The sequence below is a fragment of the Macrotis lagotis genome, chromosome 1, assembly GCF_037893015.1.
Source record: "Macrotis lagotis isolate mMagLag1 chromosome 1, bilby.v1.9.chrom.fasta, whole genome shotgun sequence".
In the NCBI taxonomy this organism is placed as follows: Eukaryota; Metazoa; Chordata; class Mammalia; order Peramelemorphia; family Peramelidae; genus Macrotis; species Macrotis lagotis.
This window is the reverse complement of record NC_133658.1, coordinates 577,467,171-577,494,798: the sequence shown is the minus strand read 5'-3', so window position 1 is coordinate 577,494,798 and position 27,628 is coordinate 577,467,171. Positions and strand designations below refer to the sequence as shown.

At 41.3% G+C, this 27,628-nt stretch overlaps 1 protein-coding gene across 3 annotated transcripts in view; it reads left to right on the top strand.

Annotated features, from left to right (window-relative positions):
* SEMA5B (semaphorin 5B) overlaps positions 1 to 27,628 on the top strand; it is a 191,669-nt gene that overhangs the window by 51,453 nt on the left and 112,588 nt on the right. For 2 of the 3 annotated variants that reach the window (XM_074214667.1, XM_074214666.1), the window contains exon 1: positions 393 to 763. The exons of the other annotated variant lie outside the window; for it this stretch is intronic. The gene's annotated coding sequence lies outside the window, so the exon portion shown is untranslated. Of the gene's footprint in view, positions 1 to 392; positions 764 to 27,628 lie in introns of those variants that run through there. 3 annotated transcript variants of the gene reach the window in all.

The following is a 27,628-nucleotide window of genomic DNA, read 5'->3' as shown; positions in this document are numbered from 1 at the left end:
GCATCTGTACCCTCTCTTGCCCTTACACCATCACCCTCGGATCTGGTCAAAGTTAAGAGTATCTCGGGGTCGACCCGGCGTCTCCCTTTAAGGATAAATCCTCCGCAAATGTCTTTGAAGAAAACTCCAAAGGGAGCTGGCCAGTCAGTCAGGAGGCTCCAGGCAGGGCAGCGGGAGGCCGGGCTTTGGGGGCCGGTGATTGGTGTGTCTGGGGCTCGCCGCCGCCTCTAGGCTTTGCAAACGCTTTTGTCTCCCTGGGAGCCAGACTCCTGAGCGCTGTTCCGAGCTGCTCCTGGGCGGGCTGCATCAGCCTGCTGCTGCCGGGGGGCGCTGCCGGGGGCCACTGCCGGGGACCCCCAGACCCGAGCTGGCTGCCACCCCCCGCTCCGATGGCTTCCTGCTAAGTCTCACCAAAGGCCGGCCGCTCCGGGGGGGGGGGGGGGTTGCAGGTAGATGCGCCGGGGAGCTGGACCCCCCGGACTCAGGCATCCTTCAGGGACTTACCGTCCCTCTACTTCTCGGCTCCCTTGCTTTTGTGTTGTTCCCCAACTGTCTTTGCTCTCTTCCTCTTCACCTGGACTGTGGGCTCTGCTCACAGTTCCTTGTGGGATCCCAGAGGCTGCCAGCGAAGTGAATGAGAAGTGGGAGAAGAAGAAGAAGCAAATATGCAGTTTCCCCCCTGCTTTAGCAAACAGATTGTTTTCCTTTCCTGGCCTTTGAGTTCTTGAGGTGCCCGGGGATTGCGTCCATGTGTAATGAACTGGTGAGTACTTTCTCAATTTCCCCCCCTCCAAGTGTGTGCATGTGGGAGAAATTCTGGGTGACTGGATTCTCTATCTGGTACCCACTGGTTACATGAGAACTTAGGGCTCCCTCCCTCTCCTTACCCAGTGAGTGAGATTTGTCTGTTAGCGCAGAGATTCCTTTTGTATATGTTCGATTAGGTGGCTACTGAGGTACCTTCCAAGTCTTAAATTCGGTGATTTCCTGATTTTGTGATTCTATCAGCCTAAGGGAGGGAATTTGAAGCATCTTTGAACCCCAAGCTGAGCAGGCCCCATTGAAGGGAAGGAGTGACCTGGGTGGTACAGAAGGATATATGTATATATTTTTTGCCCTTGCAAGAATGAGGGAACTTGAAAAGAGAAAAAATCTCTTTCCATTCCCTTGTTAGGATGGCCAGAATGGATCACAGGGAAAGAATGGATCCTCAAAGAGTCCTGTTATAAAAACCAATTTCTCTGATCCCAGGGGCATCCCCCCTCCCCATCAGTAACTATTTCTGGGGGGCTGGGAGTTAGGGTAACTTAACAATGAAACACTCTCTTGCATGTGTGCGGGTCAATCGATGTGTGTGTGTGTGTGTGTGTGTGTGTGTGTGTGTGTGTATTTCAATTATGAGGTTTATTGACTTTCCCAACTGGACTTCCAAGGGCTATTCAGAAAGATTGTGACAATCCAGGAATAGAACCTGGAAGTCATTCTAGACTGAAGATATGGGTCCAATGAGTTGCTGGCCCAAAAGGCCAACAAGCTACTGGCATCATTAGGAAGTGGGCAGCAGAAACAACAAAAAACATTACCTCACCCTATATAGAATCATGGGGTGATGAAGAACCTCTGTCCCTACCTTGCTCTCTGTATGCTGTTCTGCTCAATTTACCTTAAGGCAGATACAAGTTGCTGGAAAAGGTCCTGAGAGGGGCAGCTGAAATAATTAAAGGCTTGCTCTATATTGTACCATCCACAAATCTATCAAAACCTATTTTGGAATCCATTTATATTTTCAGCCTTTACCACTTCTTAAAGTCATGAGTTCATCACATCTCTTCCTCACTGTGTGAATAGTATTTCTGCCTTTCCATTTGTCCTAATATAACCTCCCTCGGGGTTGAAAGGAACTCTTCCACCCTCCACCCCCCATTCTAATACTCAAGGATTTGGTGAATGAATCTATGCTCACATTGTCCATACTGTTTGTGTGATTTTTTTTTTATACTGCTCATAGTTTTCTCAGGCTTTATTTTTAGAAGTATGAGTTCTAATGTTACTAGCTTGCTCTCATATGGCAGCCCCCTATTTAAGGGGAAATTAGGCTGCTTGGAATCTTTCAGAATTGAGTACTGCTATCCTTTTCCCCACATTCTTTGTTTCCTTGATCAGGCACAGACCACTGAACTGAGGGGACCATATGTCTGACTCGGTGGAGAAATGATCATATTCTTAGGACTCAACAATTATGATTAGGAGTGAGGAGGTCTACTGGTTAGGTTAGCCTATTCTTTTCACCTCCATTGAGTTTCAGCCTCTTGAATCAGATTTCAAGATAGGTGAGAGGATGTTGCCACTAGCTCAAAGCTAATGGAATATGAACATCTATGGTCTTAACCAGAGCTAATCCAATAGACATTTATTAAGTATCTGCTGTATGTGAAGAGATTGTGCTAGGTGATAGAGAAAAAGTAAAAGTAATTCCTATGCTCAAGGAGCTTACATTTTTCTGAGAGAGGAAAGAATGCTGGACAGGGGAACAACTTGTAAACAGACAAGTGTATATTGGATTATTTGAAGAGGAGAGAGTGAACTCTAAACACTGAAGGGCCAGCCAAGGTTTCTGATAAAAGGTGGCTCCTGAGCTGAACCAGACAAAACCTAAGAATCCTAAAAGGTGGAGACAAGGAGGGAGTGTGTTTGGGGGAGCTGGTTCAGCAGGTTATTTGGATACTCTGAACAAGATTTGAAAATCATTCTCCTTTTGTCTTATTGTCTAACTTAGCCTTTACTATACAGATATGTGGTAAGTGGAAAGAATACTGACTCTTGAATCAAAAGACTTGAGTTCAAATCCGGTATCTAATCCTTACACTCTGAATGACCTTGGGCAAGTCATTTTAATATCAGTGAAATTCATTTTTCTCATCTGCAAACTCAAGGGTTGGACCAGATGGTCTCTAAACATCCTTGTAAATCTAGTTCTATGATCCTATGAAAGATATTTTAAAAATATGTACTTCTGTGCCACAGAGAGTGAATTTTCTATCATCACAAATAAGTATATTTATAAAATGTAACATTAACAAGCTTCCCTTGCTGTGTGTTCTCCCCTAATCCCATCTCTGCATGTCATTCCCTAGGCAGCTGTCTACTTTTCCTATCTCTGCTAAAAATTCCTCTCTCTCCTTGTTCCTCCTGTCTCTGGCTTTTCTGACTCCTGAATCGGGAAACTTCTCTACATTATGCAATTGTTGGTTTGTTGTTGTTGTTTTTGGAGGCAATTGAAGTTAAGTGACTTGTCCAAGGTCACACAAGCTAGCAAGGTCATATTTTAACTCAGGTCCTCCTGAGTCTAGAATCTTCGACCTACCCACTGTGCCACCTAGCTGCTTCATTCTTTGAAAAATTGTTGGGAAATCTTGAGCAAATTCTTTCCAGAATATGGTTCATTTTTCTTGATTCTTACACTGGGGAGAATCATCCTTCTTTCTCCATGACCAATAATTTTCTTATTGAAAATGTAGAGGCGGAATAGATTTCTTTTTTCTCTTCCTACTGAGAGACAGTGTTTTGTAGTGGCTGCAGAGTGAACTTCTAAGTCAGAAGACCTGAGTTCAGGTCCTGCCTCTCATACATACATACATTGCCTCTGTGACCCTGGACAAGTCACAACTTCTCAGTGCCCCCAAGCAATTCCCTTAAAGCTGAAGAAAAGGTACAAGTTTCAATCAGCAAATAACATTATTTAGTTAAGATTTCTACATCAGCGGAATGTTAGATTGGAATCATTTCCCTTAATTGACTCTGAATTCTAGGAGAGAAGTAACTGTGTTTTACTCATCTCTGTACATTCAAAAACTATTATAATAGAGTCCATTGCATACCATGTGCACTTAGGACATGTTTGTGAGATGAATGGATGAACAGATATGGAATTCAATGATGTCATGGCTATGTTCTTGTGAAAGGGCTAAAAATGAGTCTCTCATTGGGTACCTGATCCCATTACATCTTCCTATGACAAAGTATGTGGTCTTGATTATGAAAAGCAGGAAGCCTTGAACAAGGCCAGTATCTCTAAGAGTATAGAGCTTGTGGGGTGGAATAATCAGATAATTAAAATATGGGAGTGCATTTAATTCCACAAAGTAGTATAATTCCTTGGGTTTAGCCCCAAACTTCTCTTTGCAATTTTCTAACATATTTTCAGGTTTGTTCTTATCACAGAATCGAATGAAAATTAGGCAGTAGACTTAGAGGAAATCAGACAGCAAGACTAATAACATCTACCTAACAACATTCATTACCTTGGTTTATAAAATTGTTGAATGTTAACAGTGAACAGTGAAATGGGAAGAGAATAAATATTTATAGTGTGCCTACTATATATTTCAGACTTTATTTTATCTCATTTGATCATCACAAAAACCCTGAGAGGGAAGTATTTTTATAATCCCCATTTTTACTATTGAGAAAACTGAGGCAAACAGAAGTTAAATGACTCACCTAGAGTCACAGAGCTAGTAATTGTGTTAGAAATCAAGTTTGAACTCAAGGCTTCTAGACTTTAAGCCTACTGCTCTATCCACTATGCCACCCAACTAATCTCCTGTCCTCTTCCTTATTTTACAATTAGCCAGTAGTGTTACTCTTCCTCTTAACCTAGATAGGCTTGCTCTTAAACCCAAACTAATGTGAAATTAGGTTACTGAAAGATCCAACCTTCAAACCAGAAATGTCAGATTCCACAGGCTGCTGGAGGTCTGCAGGAAAATGTAATTGTGAAATATTTAACAAAACAAATATTAATACAATATAACATAGATGATGTTGATCTGTGGTCTTCTAAATCAGTGTACAACCTGCAAGGATTTGTTTCTGAATATAAGAGCTTTGCTCTAGACCAACACAGTGTCTGGTAGAGAGTGGGTGCTGATTAAAGGTTTATGGATTGATTGCTTGAATTTTAAGTTGGGATCCATAAACTTGTTTTTAAATTTTTTTGATAACTATTTTAATATGATTAGTTTCCTTTGTTAAACTATGTGTTTTATTTTCTGCATTTAAAAACATTCTGAGAAGGGTACATGGGCTTCACTAGGTTGCCTATCTAAGGGGACCCTGACAAAATAAAGGCTGCAAAACCTTGATTTAGAAGCTGAGGGCAAAGGGGCAACAGAAAAAAATTACCTTCCTGAAGGTCATAGTTTTCTGGATGTTCTTGGCATTCCTGTCCTTGCCTGGTGTATCATAAAGATCATTAATCTTTCCCAACTCCCATTTTACAGATAAAGAAAATGAAGTTCAAGAGAGGTGAAAAATCTATCCTCAGATCATTCAACTGAGGGGAGCAGAGCCAAAATTGAAAATAACACCCCCCCCCATTCCAAATAACCCCAGCATTTCCATATACAAAGTAGAACAGAAAAAGATTGTACACAAAACTTCAAATCTCCCTTGAATACAACTTGCTTTTTCTTTTAAGTCTATAATAACTTCAACATGTAACATTCAAGGCTCTTTCTGCTTGTCTGTGTTTCCTTCTGGCTTTCCTTCTGTTCTCTTCTGTGAATGTTTTAAAATGCTTCAATGACCCTCTTTTCTTTCTTTTCTTTTTTTCTTTTTCTTTTTTGGCAACCAGACACAATCCTCCCCCCTTCCCCTCCTCAAATCAAAAGAAAAACAAAACCTTTGTAATAAATATTCAGAGTTGTGCAAAACAGATTCCCACAATGGCCATATATGAAAATGTACATCTTTCACTGCATCTTGAGTCCATCACCTCTCTGTCAGGAGAGGCAGGGGCAGGCTTTAGCACTGGTCCTCTGGAATCATAGATGGTCATTTCATTGATCACATACCATGATTATATTTCCCCCACTAATTTTGTGGGGTCTGGGGTATGGGATGGAGTAATCACATAGACAAAATGTGAGAAGAGCATTCCAAATCCATAAAGCTTCAGCTTCAATTCTTTCTGACGTGTTCTGAACCCTCCCCATGTTATCCCCCCACCTACCAAAACAAATATTCCTGCCCTTTCAGAAGCTCTGGTGAGAGCAGTGCCCCACAGATTTTAATAACTCATCTATCCCAGGAGGAGCAGAATGCCCTAACATCTCCCTCCTGCTGCTGCCATTTAGCGCATTGCTGTGTTCAGTCTGGCAGGGAGAACCTGCCTGCTGGAGAATAGACCTCGCACAGACCCCTGAATCCTCAGCAACCAGGGGGTGCCTGGAAAATCCTCCATTCATTCTGGAAGCCTCTGTATTGCCTGATACCGGACCAGACCCTGGGGAGAATATAAGGAAGAAGAAGGCATGGCTCCTGCCCTCTGGAAACTTGCAATCTAAGTAGGAAGGTGGAATGCCTGCACAGAACATTTTTGACATCAGGGACACAAGAAATATTTGTTAGAAGTTTAATGAAATAAGACAGCTCTGTACATCTCTTCCTCTCCCTCTTTTCTTCTCCCCCTTCTCCCTCTTATCTCTGTCTCTCTCTCTCTCCCTCTCCCTCTTTTTTATTTCCCCCCCATTCCTGTCTCTATCTCTAATTCTGACTCTGTCTCTCTTCCTCTCCCTTTTTTCTCTTCTCTCTCTCCTTCTCTTTTCTTTTCCCCCTCTCTCCCTCTTATCTCTCTCTCTCTCTCCCCCTCTTTTCTTTTTTATTCTTTCCCTCTTTTCCTGTCTCTATCTCTAACTCTGTCTCTCTCTCTTCCTCTTCCTCTCTTTTCCTTTCTTTCTTCCTCTTCTTTCTTCTCTTCTCTCCCCCATCTCTCTCAATCTTTCAGTCTCTTTCTCTCTCCCTCCCTTTCCATCTTTTTCTGTTTCTCTGCCTTCCTCCCTCCCCCTCTCTCTTCTCCCTCTCTCTTCCTCTCTTTTTCTTTCTTCTTCTCTCTCCCTGTCTCTCTCTATCTTCCTCCCTCTCCACAAATTTCTGTCTGTCTGTCTCTCCCCTCCAACTCCCTCCTTTTCCTCCCTTCCTACATTCTATCCTACCCTCTCTTTCTCCACCCCCTTCAACATGATCTGGCAGAGGTTTTCCCGAGGTACTCAAACACCAGCCACCCCTCAGCTTTATGGTTTCAGCATCTTGCATTAGCCTTGTGCAGAGAGGGGCCTAGCCCCAGCTGAGACCTTTCCTTGGGCTTTCTCTGGTCTCCAAGGAGCCCGCAGGAAAATGCAGCCTGAGAAAACAGGCTCCTTTCCTTTCCCTTCCCCCACCCCACTGGTCTCTTTGACCACTTTCCCCAAACTCCCCTGTGGCTGGGCTCCCCGCCCCCCAGCTCCCACCACCCGTCCCAACTCATGTTTTATGCAGCATCATCCACCAGACTCAGAGAAAGTTGCGGCAGAGCTTGGAAATGAATGGAAAACTTTTTCTGGCAAGGGTGCCAGAGTGTGTTGTGTGAAAGGGGTTACCAGGGTCGACATGAGCTGAGATCTCTTTGGGGTGGAGGGAGAAGGGGGAATGGGAGGGGGAAAGATGCCCCAAAGTAACTACTGTTCTATTTACCGTTTATTTGCTTCATCCTTACCAATGCCATTTAATCTTGCTTGGTCCCCCCCAAATTTCTCCTCCAACACCACACCCCACCCACCCACAATATTCTGATATCATCCCTTTTATCTCTATATTTCCATTTTTCTGCTTGAGATAACTAGTATCTCTCATCTGTAGGTTTAAAATGCTTAAAAATATGGGAGGTAAGGAAAAAAGGGAATTGTGGGATTTGCTTTTTTTGGCTGAGGAAGGGGATTGAAATGTAGAAAATCCTTAACTCTAATGTCCTTTTGTAAAACTAAATCAAGTTAATGGAACAACCTAAAATGTCATATGTAATTTAGCTGGTTTTTAAAATGAACATGTTCAACACGTTGAAGATAACAGGATAGTTTATTCAAACAGTAATTATAAGTTGACTGATAGAATTCATTTACCATTGTTTTTCCTTTTTGTTAGAAACAGAACTTTCAGGTACTGAGCTTTAAGGAATCTGGCATTTTCTAGTTTTTGCTAGTTCATGAAAAGCAAAAACTTGAAGAGGGAAGAAGCATAGACAGCATTGCAAAATAAAGAAACTTATTATGTTTTTAGGACTTAGTGCCCTCCACAATGTCAGGCAGATGCAGAAAGCCCTCTTTCAAAGGCTCTTTTCAGAAAAGGAGAAAAGAAAAAAGAAATCTCCCCTCCCCCCTCCCCAACACTTACACACACACACACACACACACAGAAACAACTCATTGGACACAACTAGGGCCACATGGAATGTTGTTTAATCCATCTCATTTTCTGAACTGTCATTATCAGCAGTTTCTGCTACTTCTGATGCTTCATTTTGATTATATTTATGGACATCTGAAGATGGAAGGCTTACTCTGATTGAAGACCCCCGGCAGTGGAATTTCCCTGTATCTTAAACTGAATGCACCTTCATAACCCTTTGAAAAATAATAGGAAAGGGTAGAAGGAGGATTCCAGCTCCTGATTTGCATGGGGAAGTGAGACTTGTGACCTTTTCTCCCTTCTGTCCCCATCCCCCAGCCTCAGGATTTACTGTCTCCTTGGTCCAGTTGGGGTGCTGCTTTAGAGTCAGTCTTCTGCCTCCTCAGACCAGGATTGTTGTATGGGAGGAGTGAGCCAGAAACTTTCTAGTGGAGAATGGGGGCAGGGGGCGTGGGGTGGGGGATGTAGGGGGTGAAGAGGGAGCCTGTTCAGTTATGGAGCCCTGATGAATGAACAAACCCTCTTTAGGAAAACAATTGCTGTAAGCCAATGTAAGGACTGTGAATAATGCCTCTGTTTGTCAGGGTTGCTATTTATTTATTTATTAATTCATTCATTCATCTTCCCCTTTCCTCTTGCCCAGGACCAATTATAGGACTGATGAATTTTTCATCTCAAAGCTAAACTCTGGTGGGATTGAAACTGCTGTCTCCTCCTCCCCTCTCTATTCTTTCCCTCTGTCTCATTTGTTTCTTTTTTAAAAAAAATTTCTAATAAATAGCTTTAGCTATGCCTTTTTTAAAATATGAGAATCACTTCTCAGTATACCCCAATTGAATCCCCTCTTATAACAAAGAAAACTTTGATCAAAATTCATCCAATGAAGCAACGACATCTGTTGCTTTGCCTCATTCTGCGCTTGTACTCCCTCACCCCTTTAACAAGAGGAAAGACGTATGGAAACATTGTCTTTTGTCTGGGATCACTATTTATCTTTGCAATTCTTGAACTGGGTGACATTTTCGTGTTGTTTTCATTATTATGTTGAAGTCATTTTGATTATTGTTCTCTTGGTCCTACTCTCTGTTCAGTATTGGTTCATACAAGTTGTTACACATTTCTCTCCTATATTCATTCCACTTCTTTCAATTATTCCTTTCTCTTCTGTCCCTTCTTTTACCTTCAGGAGATCATGGGAGTCTGATAAGTCAGAGAGCAGAATGAATTTGGCTGAGGGATTAATAGTGATAATGATATTAGCTAGTCTTTATATTATATAGAGTTTTAAGGCTTACAAAGTATTTTTGCAAATATTAACTCAATTTACCCTCACAACAATTCAGGGATATAGGTACTATTATTAGTCCCATGTTTCAGATGAGGAAACTGAGGCCAACAGAGGCAAATTAACTTGACCAGAGTCAGACAAGAGCCTGAAGTCAAATTTAAACTTAGGTCTTTCTGGCTCCAAGCCCAAAACATGAGCCACTGCAACACTTACCTTAATTTTGCCTGGCCTCAAAGTGTCTACCCATTACCTTAAGTTTTCTTTATCATTCTTTCTCCGGGTAACTATAGAGTGCTGTCCTTCCTGTAGAAACTCCTCATTCTCCAATCCCTTTTTCAAGATGTAGGAATTAGTACACAGATTTTCACAACTTGCTATCCTCTTTTCTTCCAAGAAAAATGAATGTGACTAGAGGCTGTGCTTTTAAGACACCTGATCTGTGAATTTTTAGACTTCATTTATCTAGTTCCCCTCATTTTACAGATGAGGAAATTAAGCCCTTGGAGAGGTTAAATATTTTGCCTTGGGTCTCACAAGTAGTAAATATCACAGTGAAGATTAGAACCAAGGCCATCTGATTACAAATAAGAGACTCTTTTAGCCAGCTCCTTCAGGTTTTCTTTTTATCCCATAAAACAAAGCTTTCCAAAACACAGTGGTCCTCCTGTGGGTTTACTAAATGTTTTAGTAAACGAAGCTGAGCTGCACAGAGCTCTCACTAAAATGACAAATCAAAATATATTGTCTATTGTTTCAATAAAATCTTTTAAAAATAAGATTGGACAGCTCTGCCATAGTACGTAAAGAGGGATTTCCAGTATGGGTGCAGTAGAAGCCAACCCCTTTCTGACTCTTTCATCCTTTATGAAGTTATTTTTTTATCTTCAAAAATAGCTCTGGTAGTTATCCCTGGACATCTTGGGTTGATTTCTACCTCCTTTTGGAGGTGTCCCTGTTTCCTGGCTTCACCTGGCTCACGATAGGGCATACTCTTTTGTCCACAATTTGCCCTGGAGGAATATGAGAAACATCAGGAGGAGCTGGAGGAGCCAGAGCCAGAAATGGGGAAAAGCTAAATAAGAGCTTAGTCAGGCTAAAGGTGCTTCATTCATACTGGTGAAGAGATGGCCCAAAACAATCAGTCAATCAAGGTGATAAACATTTATTAAACTCCTACTCTGTGCCAATCACTAGTTAGGTCCTAGGGCTCATTAGGACGATAGGCTGAAGATGGTCTCTGTCCTGGAGGAATTCACAATCTAATGCAGGAAACAACATGCAAACAAGATATGAAGGGGATAACAGGAAATGGGGTGGAGTGGAGGGACTAGATGGTTGTTGTCTCTCAAGGTTCCTGTAGGTATTTACATTGCTACCAAGAACAGGGTATGAAGAAATGTAAGTTTTTCCCTTCCTTCTTCTTTCTTTTTTTCCTTCCTTCCTCCATCCTTCCTTCCTTCCTTCCTTCCTTCCTTCCTTCCTTCCTTCCTTCCTTCCTTCCTTCCTTCCTTCCTCTTTCTTTCTTTCTTTCTTTCTTTCTTTCTTTCTTTCTTTCTTTCTTCCTTCCTTCCTTCCTTCCTTCCTTCCTTCCTTCCTTCCTTCCTTCCTTCTGTTCTTTCTTTTTTTTCTTTCTTTCTTTCTTTTTCTTTCTCTTTCTTTTCTTTCCTTCTTTTCTTTCCTTCCATCCTTCCCTTCCTCCTCCCTTCTTTCTTTCTTTCTTTCTTTCTTTCTTTCTTTCTTTCTTTCTTTCCTTCTTCCTTCCTTCCTTCCTTCCTTCCTTCTGTTTTCTTTCTTCTTTTCTTTCTTCCTTCCTTCTTTCTTTCTGTCTTTCTTTCTTTTTCTTTTTCTTTCTTTTCTTTCCTTCTTTTCTTTCCTTCCATCCTTCCCTTCCTTCCTTCTTTCCTTTCCTTCCTTCTCTCTTATTGCAATGGGAGGGCTTTAGGCTTGAAAGGAAGTATTTCTGAAATGTTCAATCATTTTTAGTCATGTTCAACTCTTTATGACCTCATATAGGGTTTTCTTGGCAAAGATATTGGAATGGTTGCCTTTTTCTTCTCCACCTCAATTTACAAATGAGGAAAACGAGGCAAACAGGGTTAAGTGACTTGCCCAGGGTCACACAGTTAGTAAGTGTCTGAGGTCAGATTTGAATTAAGATAGAGGAGTCTTCCTGGCTTCAGGCCCAGTACTCTGTCCACTGTTCCATCTCACTGCTCCCATGAAGATATTTTAGAACACTAGAAATGAAGAGTAGAGTTGAGAGTAGAGAATCTCTCCCTGGAAAATCTTTCAGTATAAGAGAGACTATCATCCCTCTGAGATGGTTTTTCTAGGATTCTTTAAGGGTGGCACCAAAATTCTAATGACCTTGTCTATGGGAATGGGAAGAGGGGCATCCAGGCAGCATATGACCAGTGAGATCCTCTCTAGTCATGGAATTATAGATCAGAAGTAGAAGAAATATCAGGGGTTATCTTATCAAACCCCCCTCATTTTACAGTTTAAGATACTGAGGCTCAGGGAGGTAAAGTGTCTTGCCCAAAGTCACTCAAGTAGTATACATCAGAGGTGAGATTTGAATTAGGGTCTTTTTGACTCTAGATGTCGAATATTGTATGGGATAAAATATTAGTCTTTAAGTCAGTAAACTTTTGCTAACTGTGTGTTCATGGGCTTAGCCTCTCTGAAACTTAGTTTACTTGTCTGTGAAATGGGAGTGATAATATTAACACTATTTACATCATAACACTTTTTGACTCTTAATATTCTATATAAGTGTATTATCATTATTATTATTATCATTATTATTATTCACATGTAGAATCTGGGTCAAGTCAGCTTTGGGGTCTGGCCAAGGGACATCAGAGGTCCCTCTTCTTGGAGACAGTAATTTCTCTTCCTCTTGAAGGCACCACCAACTGCTCCTGGCAGGCCAGACAGAGAAACTGTAGAATGAGAGTAATACTAGCAAGCTGGGCACAGGGCTGGGACTAGAGCCCACACATTTCACAGGGAATGAGGTCTTGGTAACTGGCACTGCCACACAAACATACTCTTGCTCAGGGCCTGATAGAAACCAGGCATCATGCCTAAAAGGAAATCGGGCAGTAGAATGAAAGGAATTGAATGCCTCCCTCTCCTCTTCCCTCTCTCCCCTGTACGGTTTCCATGGGACTCCAAGTGTTATTACTGCAGGCAGACTTTGGGTGGGCTCCCAGCTTGGGGACCTCGTGGGCAAGGGTGAGCTGTGGATACAATAAAGAGAAGGAGAAGCTCCAGGGAGGAGCAGAAGGGGCAGTGCCCTTGAAAATGAAGTAACAAGTTGACTGCCAAATGATTTTTGTCAATTAGAGTCCACTTCTAGGCTAATACAAAAAAACTGGCACAGCTAAGTCAAAGCAGCTGCTAATTCCAAAAAATTTTCTAGCTTGAATATCATTCTTAAAGAGCAGGTTTCTTTTCCCAGTGATGGATAGAGCACTAAACAACACAGGGAAACTGAGGACTTGCCTCAGAGGGTTGATATAGGGTAGAAGAGACTGGGGTCTTCCTCTGGTGGGGTGTATGTTGAGGCAGATTCTTATAGTCATCCCTGCCCCTGCCCCTCCTCACCTGTATGACCTATAACCACCTCCAGGCCACTTTTCCCTAATAAGTTTTTTAGGGTTTTTTTTTTTTTGCTATTCTGTCCATCTCCCAAGGGTTGCCTACTCTCACAGTTGTCAAGAGGGTGAGGACTGGACTCTGGGCAACTGAGATGGTCTGTGCTTCTGTCTACCTGTAACAACATTTGGCCCAGGTAAAAGAATTTCTCCTTGTACCTCTTCTAATTCGGGCACAAATTCATTACAGTTTATATTCTCTGAACTAATATTCAATGACTGTGGTGGAGAGTGGCAGAAAAATCTGGGAGATGTGGGGGGGGCGGCAGAGGTTGTCAAATTGGAATTAACTACTGCAGAGAATTCCCAAAGCAGAAAATGGAAAGAGGATTATATTACTAGGCAGGGGCTATGGGGTCTGCTGATGCGAGAATGTGAGATATCAAGGATCTTTGATTCATGGCCCCAGAAAATGGGCAATTTGAGGCTTAAAGCACAAACCTTTCCACAAAGCTATGTCAGATGATAGGGTGAGAATTCCACTGTAATTCTCCTTGGTAAGATGTGTGGTCCCTGGAAAAAGATGCTCACAAAGCATCCTTGCTTTTCCCCCAACCCCCAAATAGGATGTGGTGATTGGTGCATCACTAGGATTTAAGTTTAACAAACAGAAATCAAATTTAACAAATAGAAATGCAGGGATTCCCCAGGATGTCAGACCTACAAAGGGTGGGGTGGGTAGTGGGGAGGGAACTCTGTTAATCTAGTTGGTATATGAGGGACTCCTAATTTACCCGTTGCCTCCACTGATGCAGATCAACAAGTCAGGTGTATCTTGCAGGCTGGTAATATCAAATATATAGAAAAAAGGATTATTAATCCATAAATAAGCATGCACATCCTTTGTAGCCCCCCATACACATTCTCAGGTTTCTCCACCAACTCTCTGCCCTGTCCCTCCTACCTTCTCCACTGCAGTCCTTGAGTATGAGTTCATATAGCTGGGTATTTGCTGAGTTTTAATATGTAGTGTTATCTATATTTTATTGTATTTTTATTTATTTTATTAAATTACATTTTAATCTGGTTATCTTTGGTCCCAGAGCTAATATATGTTAGGGGAAGGATTTGAAAATTGATGTCATAATAGATAGTGGGCCCTTCCTAAAAGATGATGAATTGGGTTCAGAACTAAATACTTGGGAGGTGGGGATGGAGGAGGGGAAAATCCCTTTATATAGCCCTTATTATACTAATCCCTTATTATAAAAATCCCATATTATGCTAATAAGTCAGGGAGTGGGACACCAGAAGGGCTAAATCTAGGGAGTTGATTGGTAGAAATATCTCTAAGGAGCATGTGATTGTAAAGATGGATGTCTGTGTATAGATAGGTTTCATACAGCCCCTCCTCCCTGGTCTTCCTCCATTCTGATCTCTTGCCTCTTCTTTATGGTATCTACATATCTTGCCTCATTTTGTAGTCATCATGTACATCATGTCTGATCTCCCCCACTAGACTTCAGAAGGAAAAAGACTAGTCTTTATTCCCCTTTCTATCCCCTGAATACTTAGCAGTAAGCAAAAATTTTGGTTGATTGATTTAAGTTGCCTAGCAGTTTTGTTGCTGTTCAGTCCTATCTGACTCTTGCTGACCCCTTTTGGGGTTTTCTTGGCAAAAATACTGAGGTGGTTTGTTGTTTCCAGCTCATTTTACAGATGAGGAAACTGAGGCAACCAGGGTTAAATGACTTGTCCAGGTTCACAGAGCTAATAGCTCTTTAGGCTAGATTTAAGATTTCCTGACTCCAGACCTGACCTTCATGTGTCATCTAACTGTCTTTCATCACATAGTGTGTCTTTTCAGCTACACCACCAAAAGTATCCCAAAAGTGCCAACTGCTGATGGGGCTTTCATAAGGATTATCTGGTGATATATGCTTGTTCATCCCTATGTCTCATGCTCCCCAAATCTCTTTCTGACCTTCTTGCTCTCTCTTTCTCTTCCTCTTTCCTCATCTCCAAAATTCATTTATAGGCTGTATTCTCTTTTGGGACTCCTTTAACCACCCATTCCCTCTACTCTACCATCTTTCCTTCTGCTCCAATCAACTCTTCCATTGGATGCCCCTTGATTGTCCCAGATGAAAGTGATCTTTTTCTCTTTGAATTTCTCATAGCACTTTGTATCCCTCCTTTGTACTTCTCACATTCTGTCTCCTATCATGCTTATTTGTGTTATGTGTCATCTTCGATGCTCCATTTCCTACTCTGTTAGATTTTCTTTTGGAGGCAATCAGGATTAAGTGACTGGCTCAGGGAAACACAACTAGTAAGGGTCTGAGGCTGGATTTTAACTCAGGTCCTCCTGACTCTAGGGTCAGGTGCTCTATCCATTGTATCACCTAACCCCCCCCCCTTTTTTTGGCATTCATTAGATTATAAATGAAATTCTCTCCCTCCTCATTTCCACCTCCTGGCTACCTCAGCTTTGTTCAAGTTTTAGCTAAAGGTTCACCTTCTACAAAAAGGCTCTGACCTTTAATTTTAGTGCCTTCCCTATGTAGTTTATTTCCAATTTATCCTATTTTAGCTTGTTTGTTGTACATAGTTGTTTCCATCTTGTCTTCCCTATCAGATTGTAAGCTCCTTGAGAGCAGATTATCTTTTACTTAACTTAATATACACAGTAGGCATTTAATAAAAGTTTGTTGACTTCCTACTTTAGGCCAACAATTGGTTCATATAATTTATCTTTGGATCCTGGCATCTAACAGTGTTTTGTATATAGTAGATACTTAATAAATGCTTGTTTATTTGAATTGATTTGAATCTGTTTTATTTCCTTGTCTCTAGAAAGATCATTATACTAACCAGCTTATTTTAATAACCAATTCCCTCATTCTTGGGATTATTTATAAACACTGAGGTAATTGGAGCAGTTTGATAGGGAAGCCATCCCTCAGTCATAAGTAGTCTTTCCTTCCATAATATGAGCAGTCATTCTTTCCCAACTCCTCCCTTAGCATCCCAGCTCCCAACTTTAACTTAGTTAAATGGTACCCCTCACTCAGAACAGACCAGCTTTCAGAGAAGACACTGGACAAATAAACTTACAGAGGGACCTATCTTTTTATATACCCAACCTCTTTTCATCTAGTTGTAGCTAAAATGAACTCATTTTAACCTACAGGTAAGGGGAAAACCCTCAATACAGTTTAATTCTGCTTTGGGAGAAAATTATCAAAAGTATTAATAAACCAAAGTCCATGGAGACCCTTTCTTATTTCCCATCCCCTTCCCATGAGAAAGCCTAGAATTCTGGGGCCAGAAATGCTTTTGGTCTTTGGAGGGACACAGGGAGTATCTCTATATCCTTGTCTCTTTTTCCCTGTCTCTCCCTCTGTCTTTCTCTCTCTCTCTCTCTCTCTCTCTCTGTCTGTCTGTCTCTCTCTCTCTCTCTCTCCCCCCTCTCCCTTCAAATAAGGAAGCAAATAGCTTGAAAGCAATTAGCATGTATGAATTTTATCTATCCTGCAAAAATTCAAACATTTAAGCAGAAATTAGAAAGGTAATTTTACAAAACACTTGAAACTTTGGAATCAGCTTCTCCCCACTTGGGCGGAGAGGGAATAGGGAACGGGAGTGAAATAACATCATTATATTTCTCAAAATTCCCCAAATGAAATATCCCAGCAAACTTCTCATCAGAGGTCCAGAAGATGGAGGAAATGACTGGTGGAGTCAAGTCACCTCCAATGGCTAGTCTTTAGTCCTCTGATATGGCTTCCAGTATCTTTTCACTCTCAATACCTTGATGCTAGCTAGCCTCAGCTCAAAAGTCCCCTGACTCTTCCAAGGCAAGAAGAAGATAGTATTGTCTCCTTGAAGCTAAATCTCCAGAAGCCCATGAAGCCATCCTCCAAACACTTTTCTCTGCCTGTGGAAGTTCATTTCAAAAGCTACTGCAGATTTAGAGCTGGTAGAAAATCAGAAGTCATCTAATTACAGGTCAGGAAACTGAGGCTTGGAGAGATTACCCAGTCATACTGTTGGTGCTATTGTTTAGTTATTTTTTTGGTCAAGTTCCATTCTTTGTGACTCCTTTTGGGATTTTTTTTGGCAGAGTTACTGGAGTGATTTGCCATTTCCTTCTATTTTACAAATAAGAAACTAAAACAGAAATTTAAATGACTTTCCCAGTGTCACACAGCTGGTAAGTATCTGAGGCCAGATTTGAACTCAGGAAGAGGCAGCTACCTGGTGTTCTATCTACTGTACCACCTTTCTGCCACCTGATAGTAAGTAGCAGTTGTAATTTGAACTAGGCTTCTTGGTTCTAAATTTTCCCAGCATTTTTTTTCATTGTACCACATTCTTAAAGATCTCTTGAGAAGTGACCTACATTATTTACCTATCCCAGAGTCTTTCAACCTTATAATAAGGAAGGAAGAATTTATTAAACTTTCACTGATCTAAGTGCTTTACAAATATTTGTTCTTCTCAATCACCCTGGGAGATAGGGCTTAATATTAGCCCCGTTTTTCAGTTAGGGAAACTGAGACATAGAAAGGTTAGGTTAATTAATTGCCCAGAGTCATATAACTACTAAGTATCTGAGGCCATATTTGAACCTAGGTCTTCCTGACTCAATGAGAGCCCAATGTCCTTAAACCACCTAGCTGCCCCTAAGGCAATATTTATATATATATAATATATTCTTGAAGTTTCCACCCCAAAGGCAGCTAGGTCATGTAATTGATAGAGTACTGATGTGGAACCAGACCTTAGTTCGAATTCCTTCTTAGCAAAGGCACCCTGGAAAAGTCACCCTCTCTCAGCTAACCTAGGTAGAGCACTTTACAAGCTTTGAAGTCCTACATAGATGCTAGCTATTACTATGGGATTTAGAGGAATATTTCATATCGAAAAAACTGGGTGAGGACACAAGGTAGGAATAAATGAATACTCCTCTGTAGAGAAAAGCATTAACAACCAAGCTTCCTAGGGATTGATGCTCAGGAATCTTTCCTGTCGTTTAATATTTTTTATAAATGATAGAGAGAAGACAGTGCTCAATAAAATTGCTAAATTTATCAATGACTCAAATTTCTGTTCTGGGTAGTAAGCTCCAAACTGTAGAAAGCTAAACTGCAGCTAAATCTAAAAAGTCTGTGCAAACAGGCAGAAAAAAAAGTTAGCTGAGCTTTTTGGATAGGTAAGCTACAGCATTTATGGAAAATAATGGACCATATCCACAATATGATAGGCTGTGAACAATCATTTACTACCTAAGGACTGTAGCTAGGGAATCATTAGAAATTTTTCCCTGAAGAAATAAAATAGATGGGTGAGTCACTTAACCTCTTTTGGCCTCAGTTTTCTCATTATAAAATGGGAGGCATCAGGCTAGATAGCCTCTAAGATCTTTATCCAACTCTGGCTCTAAGATCCTATGACCCTTATTTAAAAAAAAAGTCAATGACATGCCCAAGGTTATCATCATGAAGGATCCTGGAAACCAAAGGAGATGTCATCCTGTTCTAGTATGGTGCTTTGGGACCTAGAATATTGTACTCATTTCTGGTCCCTGTTGTTCTTCAGTCATTTTTAAAATCCTGTTTGATTCTTTGTGATCCCATTTGGGATTTTTTTGGACAAAGATACTGGTTTGCCATTTCCCTCTCCAGTTCATTTGACAGATGATGGAAACTGAGGCAAATGGTTAAATGACTTGCCCAGGGTCTTACATCTGAGGAAACACCTGAGGTTAGATTTAAATTCAGGAAGGTGAGTCTTTCTGACACCAGAACCAGTGCTCTGTGTACTGTGATATCTGTCAATAAATGATGTATGTTTATGTATATACTTGTGTGTGTGTGTGTGTGTGTGTGTGTATGTATATATATATATACAGGGATGTGCATATGTGCATATGTAGTGTTTAAAGATTATGAAGCTCTTGTCTCACAGCTGCCCTGGATATGAGGCCAGGACTGCAAGTATTATCACCCTCATTTTATAGGTGAGGAAATAGAAATTCGGGGCACTTCTGTGTCTTGCCCATCAGCTGGCCAAGGAGCACAGTGGATTGGATGTTGAGTCTGGAGTCTGGAAGATTTGAGTTCAAATCAAGCCTCAGTCACTTCCTAGTGAAGTGAGCCTGGGGCAAGTCACTTTACCCTTCAACCAATTGTGGGGTTTTTTTTTTTTTTGGTTTTTTTTTTAATTAAAGATTTTATTTATTTTGAGTTTTAAAATCCCCCCCCCCCCAATCTTACCAATTTTGTTTTAAGGATAATATTTGTAAATCTTTTTGCAAACCTTGGAGCACTATGCAGGTGCCATCCATTATTAGCATCTAAGTCAGCATTTGAATCCAGGGTTTCTAACTCTAAATCCATAACTTTTTTTTCACTGTGACATTATGTGTATGAACTTGAGAAGGGCCAGGCTGGTCTGGGCAAATGCAAGCCAAAGTGATCTATGGAATGAAGAGACTTTTTTTATTGGATTGCACATCCAATAGGGTATAATGATGTCACTGGGATCTCAAAGGCTATGCCACAAAGAATACACAGGTCCAGGGACAATCTCCATTCAAAGAAGTTCCTCTTTCGAGAGTGATGAATTTGGGGCAGGGGGACCAGAATGATCTGGAAGTAGCTAGGCAATATAGTAAATGGTTTAGAGGACTGGATCTAAGATCAGGAAGATCTGAGTTTGAACTCTGTCTCTGACAATTAACCATGTGACCCTTGGCAAATCATTTAACTTGAGACTCACTTTCTTTAGCTATAATATGGGTATAATAATAGCTCTTCCTTATGGTGTTGCTGTAAACAGAGATTTCAAAAGAAAGAGGGGAAAAAACTAGTTTAGCCAAAATTAACCAAGACAACAACATCTCGCTGCTTATGCAATATTCTCCTCCTGGATTCTCCCACTTCTACACAATGGAAAAGGGGTGATATTTTCTCAACTCTTCTCCAGAGGCAAGCTTCCTCCATCAGCTTTTTTTTTCTCTGGGCTGTTAGAATTCATCCAGCAAACATTTGTTCAGCATATATTATGTGAAAATCTTTGTGCTAGGTCTGGGAGAGATCAAAAGATAAATGAGAAACCTTACCTGCTCTCCAGGAACATAGATCATAGAAAGTCAGTGTTGGAAGGGACCTCAGAGATCATCTGGTCTGACTTACAATCTGGGGAGTGAGATAAGACATATACACAGATAACAAAATAGAAGAGATGCAGAAAAGAGGAGGAAACAAATGGCTTTGAGAATTTCAAGGGCAGAAGTATAACTTTGAGTGGAATGGAGCATGAAGGTTTTACAGTAGATTAGGCGTTTAGCCTCCCTAGATCTCAGTTTCCTCTTAGGCAAAAGGCAGGAGGTAATAATGGTTGTATGCCAGCTTAGAAAGTTTCCAAGGATAGGGGTTTGGCCCTCAGCTGTTTAACATTTTTCTATTGTGAGGCAGCAACAATGAATAGAACGCTGGGTCTTGAGTCAGGTAGATCTGAGTTCAAATTCAGCCTCAGATATTTACTACCTTTGACAGCTTCACCTTTGTCTGTCTCAATTTTCTCATCTGTAAAATTGAAGTAATAATGAGGGTTGTTGGGAGGATTAAATGAAATGATAATTGGAAAGCACTTTAGCTCATTATAGATTGGTTCTTATTGTTTGTTCCCTTCCTCCATTTTATTAATGACTTAGATAAAATAGAGATGGCAAGCTTATCAAATGTGTAGACAGCACAGAGCTGGGAGGAATAACTAATGCAATGGATGACAAAATCAGGATCCAAAAAGTTCTTGATAAACTATATCTCAGACTACCTTGATAGAATAAGAAGATATACAATAGAGATAAATCTAAAGTTGTACACTTAGATTAAAAATAGACTTCACAAGTAAAAAAAGATGGCTTTTAAGGCTCTCTCTGCTCTATATATGATTCTGACATCCTAGGAGAGAGGCTTTGTTAGAAAACAGTTTATCTGAAGAAGATCTAGAGGTGAGGGGACTGCAAGCTTAGTACAAGCCAGCAGTATAATATGGCAACCACAAAACCTCTCTTTGGTTTCATTAAGAGAAGCATCACTTCCAGAAATAAGGAAGTAATAGATACTACAAATTCTTCCCTGATGGGATCACATCTGGGGTATTGTGTTCATTTGGGGATACCTACCCACCATTAAAAAAAGGATATTGACAAGTTGAATGATGTCCAGAGAAAAGCAAACATGATGATGTAGAACCTTATGTCTGGTTGAAGGAACTGAAGCTTGAAAAAGACAAAACTGAGAAGTGATATAATCGCTGATAATAATAGCTATTATTTGTAAAATACTTAGTATGTGCTAAGTGCTTTGCTATTATCTCATTTGATCCTTACAACATTCCTGGAAGGTGAAGTGTTATTATTATCCCCATTTTACAGATGAAACTGAGGCAAACAGGAAGTTAAGTGATCTACCCAGGGTCAAACAGTCAGCAAATGACCAAGGTCAAATTTGAACTCAGGTCTTAACTTCCTCCAGGCTGTGCTCCCTATCCACTTAATTGTAGCCATCTTCAGAAATTTGAGGTTTGCCCTGTGCAAGAGAGGCTGGATTTGTTCTGTTTGTCTTCAGCAAGGAAAAATGAGGAGCTATGGGTTAAAGTTGCAAAAAGACAAAATTCAGGCTTGGATGTCAAGAAACACTTGCTAATACAAAGAAGAATGCTTCTGGAGGTAGTGAGTTCTCTCCCCATCATTAGGGTGTCTTAGAGCAGAGGTCGGATGAACCATTTTGGGGTTTTGTTGGCTGGGATGATTGGACCATGAGGCTAAAAATGTTCTTTAAAACTCAAAAATTCTGTGGTTCTATGAGTAATCTTTTTCTTTTTCTTCCTTCCTTCCTTTCTTCTTTCTTTCTTTTCTCCTTTCTTCTCTTTCTTTTTTCTTTCTTCCTTTCCTTCTTTCTTTTCTCCTTCCCTTCTTTCTTTTTCTTCCTTCCTTCCTTCCTTCCTTCCTTTCTTTCTTTCTTTCTTTTCTTTCTTTCTTTCTCTTCCTTCCTTCCTCTAATTACATGCAACAATCGTTTTCAACAATCATTTTTTACACAGTTTTTGAGTTTTATATTTTTCTCCTTCCCTCTCTTCCCTTCCCCCTCCCCCTGACAGAAAGCAATCCAATATAGGCTGTACATATACAACCATGCCAATCATAGATCCATCTTAATCATGGACCTTCCCAGTTCTATAGATAGGAGTTGGCTGAGGCAAATGAAGGCTTTCAAGGAAAAGGTGGGCTTTGGTATGAGTCTTAAAAGAATGGCTTAGATTTCAACAGGCATAGATAGCTAGGGAGAATTATTCATGTATAAGGTACAGAATCAGGAAAGATGGAGAATTGTACTGTTTGGCTGGAGTATACAATAGATAAAGAGTTTAAAAAAAGCAGATGTAAAGGCAGTGGAGTGCTAGTAAATGTTTAACAACTGACTCTGGAGTATGGGGATGGGAAGTATGCTGGACACACTTTTAAATTTAATCTACATTATTATCTCCATTATTCATTAGTCATTCACATTTTCTCCATCACTTTCTTAAGCCTAGACAATCACCGAAACAATAAATCAAGTTCTGATTTGTAGTGTCTGCCTATTTCCGAGGTATAAATGTTCACACTGAAAATTGAACAGTGCACTCAGTTTGAACTTGCTCCAGCACATCTCTGACTGTAAAGCTATGAAGATATATTAAGAAAAGATTTTGGAGGGTCTTGATCACCAGGTTAAGTTTAGACTCTTCTCATTGGGTAATGAATGAAAGGCCCCGATGGGTTTTGAGAAGTGTAATGATGTAATGATGTGATCAGAATGGTGCATTAGGGGTTGAAGGATAGGGGAATGGGGAAAATGAGGAAAAGTTGGAGACCAGAAGACTAGCATTGCACTAGTCTGACATTCAATGTAGCCAGGTATGGATGGGCCTTGGAGCCCACAAAACCTGTGGGTCAGATCCAGACTCCAATTTTTGTTGTTCAGTGGGTCATCATGGTCAACTGTGTGTTCTCCATTTGGAGTTTTCTTGGTTATTACTGGAATGGTTTGCTCTTTCCTTCTCAAACTCATTGGAGAGATTTGGAAATTAAGGTAAAAAGAGTTAAGTGTCTTGCCTAGGGTCACACAACTAGTAAGTGAAGCTGGACTTGAGCTTTCCTGATTATAGGTCTACTGGTTTATTCACTGCAACATTATCCCCATAGGCATTTTATACCCCCCCCTCTCAACACACACACACACACACACACACACACAATCCCTGACCTTCAGTTTCCTCATCTGTAAAATGAGGGGATTAGACTTGGTGGTCTCCAAGGTCCTTTCCAACTTTCAATCTATGATTCTTCCTCCTTTTGTCAAAAGAGCAACCCATGCTGGGCCCTCATTTCTCCCTTCTTGCCACCTGAGCAGCTGCTCCCCAGAATTTGACAGGCTATAAAAATTAGACTTAGCTATGGTGGACTGGTGGGGGGAAGCAAGGCCAACACCTTCCAGGCTTCCGGGCCAACCTGTATCATAGGCTAAGCACGGTGTGCTTTTTCATATTTAGCCTGGATGTAGTATGTTTTGGGAGATCTGAATTGACCTATGAGGATCTCCGAATCTATAAAAAGACAAGCCCTGCTTAGAATAGGATTCTACTGTGGTCGATTGATTTCTCTCCCATCAGATCAGCCCCTGCTGGGCACTTGGAATGCTGGGTTTGTACAGCCTAGCCCGCCCCCCTTCTCCCCTGCCCTCCCTCGGGAGCCAAGATTGGCCTCGGTGTGAACATTCAGCTGCTCGCTTCCCCAGCTGAGTGAGCTCTTTTCAGAGGCAACCAACTGCACACACATTCCTGAGCCATGATCTCACTGGCCCTGCAAGAGGCTGTGCTCATCTACAGACCCTCAGAAATGCATAGACAGAGGGACCCACACCCAGGGTAACGCAGACACAGGTGGGGGGTTTGAGGTGGGGGAGGGAGGGCAGGAAAAAGCAATCTAGGACCCCAGGAAATTATAGAAATGAATACATTGAGTCTACCCCTTCCCCTATTTTATAGATGAGGAATTTGTGGCCAAGGAGGTCACTTGTCTAGTGTCACAGACCAAGTAAGTGTCTGAGATGGGATCTGAATCCAGATCAGCCCTGACTTGGAAGGATGAGTGTTTGGCCTTCCTCCATCTCTCTATTCCTCATCTTAAGGTCCTCATGGACCCAGTCACAAGATCATAGGATAAGCTCTAGTCATTTGGATCAGAGGCCATCTTATCATTTTACAGATGAGGAAATTAAGGCCCAGGAAAGTTAATGACTTGTAGATGGTCATCCAGTAAATAGCAGTCTATACACCTGGTCCTTTGACAACACTTGGCATGATTTTCTATCATGGTACCCAACAACTGTGAAGGTTAGCAAGCTTCAGATGCCTTCATATTTCTTCAAGTTCAGCACCATTCATCTATCCATTCACCCATCCATCCATCCATACACCCATTCATTCATTCAATCATTCATTCAACAACTAACTTAGCACTCTGTGAAAGTCCCAGGTCACCACATCCAGGTTCTCCCTAGAGCTACATGCCCATTTGAAAGCAAATGGCCTCTTGTTTTTGGCTCTTGCTCAAGACAGTTGGGGTGGCTGGGTGGAACAGTGGATAAAATGTTAGAAACAGAGTCAATGACCTGGTGAGTTCAGATCTGGCCTCAGATACCTGTTGTGTGACCCTGGGCAAGTCTGTTGACCCTCTTTGCCTCAGTTTCCTCATCTATAATTTATCTGGAAAAGGAAATTACAAACCAATCTAGTAACTTTGCCAAGAAAATTCCAAAAGGGATCACAAAGAGTAGGGCATGACTGAAAACAGCTGAACAAGAACTTGATACTTGGGGCTCACCAGCAAGCTCTCCAAGGAAGCAGATATGTAAAGACATGGCCAGTATCATGAGTCTGGTTCTCCTCACTGACAGATCCCTGATTCAGCTTACCCCATGGCTCCACCAGTCCTGCTCCATTGAACTTGGTCATAAATATTCTTTTCACGCTGTCTCCCACTCTTTCTCATTCCCCATCTGCATCTACTAGATAATTTCCTGGTTTGTGCTGTAATTTCCCCAGAGGGATAAGGGGGTTTAAAAGCTACCATTTATTATCACTCCCATTTTATAGATGAGGAAACTGAGGGTCAGAGGGTAATCTGGTGGCACTAGACCTCAGATGGTTGGATTTGGAGCTGTAAGGAACCATAGGGGTTGTCTGGTTCAATGCCTATGTTAAGCAGACAAGAAAATGGAGGTTTAGAGATTAAATAATTTGCCCAAGGTCACCCAGGTAGCATGTAGAAGAGCTGGAATCTAAACCCAAATCTGCTTAGCACAGTGCCTTTCTAATACACACCATGTTGCTTTTCCTAGACTGTAACTATTTGTCTCTCTGTTTGCTTATTACTCAACCTGACTGGTCCCTAGATCTCCTGGGCAGAGCCAAGGCAGGAGGCCTCTCCAGGCTGGACCACTGCCTAGAGCCAATCCAGGGAGGAGGGTGTGGCCATCAGGCAGCAGCCACCCTCCCCTTGGCACACTGGAAAGGGCAGGCCTCTGAGACAGGGGCCAGCCCAGCCCTGACACAGATCTTGTCACTGCCTCTGCCTTCGGGCACATGGCCTTCTCCTGGCTCAGGGCATCATTTCCCTTCCCCCCTCACATAAGGATAAAGCCAGAGAGCATGTTATGTGGATGAGGAAAGAAGCTGAGAACACAGAGCCAAGGGATGCTGCAATTCAGCAACAAGCATCCATCACTTTCATTCCCTGTTCTGTTTGTTTCCTAGCTGAAAGACAATCAGATGTGGCCCCTCCTCCCCAGGCCTGGCTCCCACTCTTCTTGAGGCCCCCTCCCCTCCCCCTCCCCCATCTAATGCTCCCTCCACACCTGCTGGCAGATAACACCTGCAGATAGTTGATTGAAGCTTCCTGGAGAAAAAAAATGAAATTGCATTTTTCTGCCCTGATATTCTTAATATGCAGGCTCCTATCCTTGGGGGCCTTAGCAAAGGTTGCTTCCAGTCCTCTTCCCCCAGAATCTCTGCATTTCAGATTCTTTTTAAGCTTCAATTAAAGGGACCCCATTCTCTCCATTAATGAAAAATTATTTTCCCCTTTCCAAGCCTAGAGTATCCTGTACAAACACTGTCAAAGGTATCCTACTCTCTCCTTTTCAGATGAGGGTCATGGCATGTTAGAGCTTGAAGGAACCCTAGCTTAACCTTCTCATCTTATAGATGTAGAAATTGTAAAGTGGATGGTTCTGGATAACACAGATAGTGTGAAATGATTGGTGTTGGGGCAGAGCTAGGAACTCTTCTCATACCTGATAAGTGCCTTTCCTACCATACTCTGCTATTTCTAGTCCCTGTTTATTCCCTAAATTTTACTAGGAGAGAATAAAAATGAGAAACTCCCAAAGCTCCTGGTAATCAACCCTGGGAGAGAACTTTGAACCACAACTGAAGGACATTTCCAATGGAATTATCTTTAAATTCTTTCTACTTCTATATATCTTTCATATATACTGTCACACTATCACAATTATCACAACCACAATAATTATATATAAATACATATATATTTATGTGTATGTATATCTATATGATATTAGAAAGGTTAAAGAAGTTTATATATATATATATGAATATGCATATTCTCTATTATCTCTGTATTCTTTCTATAAATACAAAATTCTTCAATGTTTCTAATCTCATATGGACCAAAGCTGGATGTGGGACAATGCACAACTTTAATTTCTAGGACCACAGTTGTAGCTGTGATTGTATAGCAGTGAAGCCCAGTAGAAAGAGTAATGAATTTGGTATCAGGAATTTAGGTCAGGTCCTATGTCTGCCACTTACTATCTGGGTGACCTTAGGCAAGTCACCTAAATTCTCTCAGCTTTAGTTTTTTCAGAGATAAAATGAAGGAGTAAGGTTAAATGGATGCTAAGGTCCCTAACAAATTTTGATCTGTGCCTCATTTATATTCAACTCAAGCCATACTCAAAAATGATTTAATTGATCTTCAAAAATGAAGTACAAGCAAGACCTGTGAGACTATGTTTGGGCCTGTGATCTTCATGGCATTTCATCCCCAAGCCCCTAGGAGGTGATCCTGAGGTCCTAGGAGGATGTGGATGGACTCAGGATGAAGAGCACTTCAGGATCCACATATCCCCAGAACAACACCCAGATCTTGGATATCTGAAGACAGATGCCTTAGTCATGTGTGCAGGTTGACCTGTGTTAACAAGACAAAGCAAGAGAACCCAGTTGGGGACTTCAAAGGAATGAATCTCTTTTCTAGGCTCTTGAGCAGAGTTTCAATGCATCTCCCACCTCTGGGCCTCTACAAATGGAGAGCACTATAGGAAGTCAGATCAGTCTCGGTTTATGGACTTGGTTTGTGGAGTTTCAATATTCA